The following is a 1,066-nucleotide window of genomic DNA, read 5'->3' on the forward strand; positions in this document are numbered from 1 at the left end:
GTAGTATGTGTCCCTCTCGACCTTTGTTTCTTGATGGCCAGACCTCTATTGGACATGTGCTCTAGGGGCGTTTCTCTCTGTTGCAAACAATCACACACTAGCTATCTTCGTGTATCTCCTCGCCTCGCTTTTCTATCTCGGAGATGCATGCGTGATATGTTTGCATAAGAAACGACAAACACACACTCTCTCTAATTTATCATTTGTTGTCACTTTCTCTTTCACACACATACTCTTTTTGCGCACTCACTCAATCTCCTTCACCCTCATTTAATCTCTCTTGACTTAGGCACTCTCTTCGGTCCATAGCATATAGATTTATTGAAAAGTCAAACATCACAAATTTTGACCATGTACATGGAGAAAAAAAAATTACATCTAGAACGACAAACATATACCATTAGATTCACCATGAGATGTAGTTTCGTATGATGTATCTTTGGTATTGTAGATATAACTAACATTTGCGTAAACCTGATCAAAGTTTCCAAAGTTTGACTTCTAAAAAATTTACATGCATTGCATTATCGAGAAGATGGAATATCTCTTTCCCCCTCTCAGCTATCTGACGCACCACTCAGCATTATCGGGGCTCCTCTATCTCTCTCAAACTTTATATCTCCCTGGTTCACACATACACATGTCTTGCTCGCTCTATACATATAGACGCATCCAACACTCTCCGCACTTGTTCTCTCTCTATGTGACACGCACCCCCTAAGTACCATAATCCCTCACTCCATCATAGGCGCAAGCACTCCCCCCCCCTAAGTATGATTATATCTCACTAGCCATCAGGAACACACATATTGTCTCCTTCCATCCATACGTCTATCTCGATATTTCTCGGGGTATCTTCTATCGTGCACACACCTTGTCACTCGATCTACCACCCATGTAGTCCCATCACGATCTCCAGGGGATCTCTCTATGACAAACATACACTCTCTCCTCCCCATGTCAGCATTTTCTCCGTACTTCTCTCTCGACCTCTCTCCCTTGTTTGTCAGACCCCTCTTGGCCACGTGCTAGGGGTCTTTCTCTCTCGGTTGCAAACAACCACACA

The sequence above is a fragment of the Triticum aestivum genome, chromosome 5B (assembly GCF_018294505.1).
Source record: "Triticum aestivum cultivar Chinese Spring chromosome 5B, IWGSC CS RefSeq v2.1, whole genome shotgun sequence".
Classification (NCBI taxonomy): Eukaryota; Viridiplantae; Streptophyta; class Magnoliopsida; order Poales; family Poaceae; genus Triticum; species Triticum aestivum.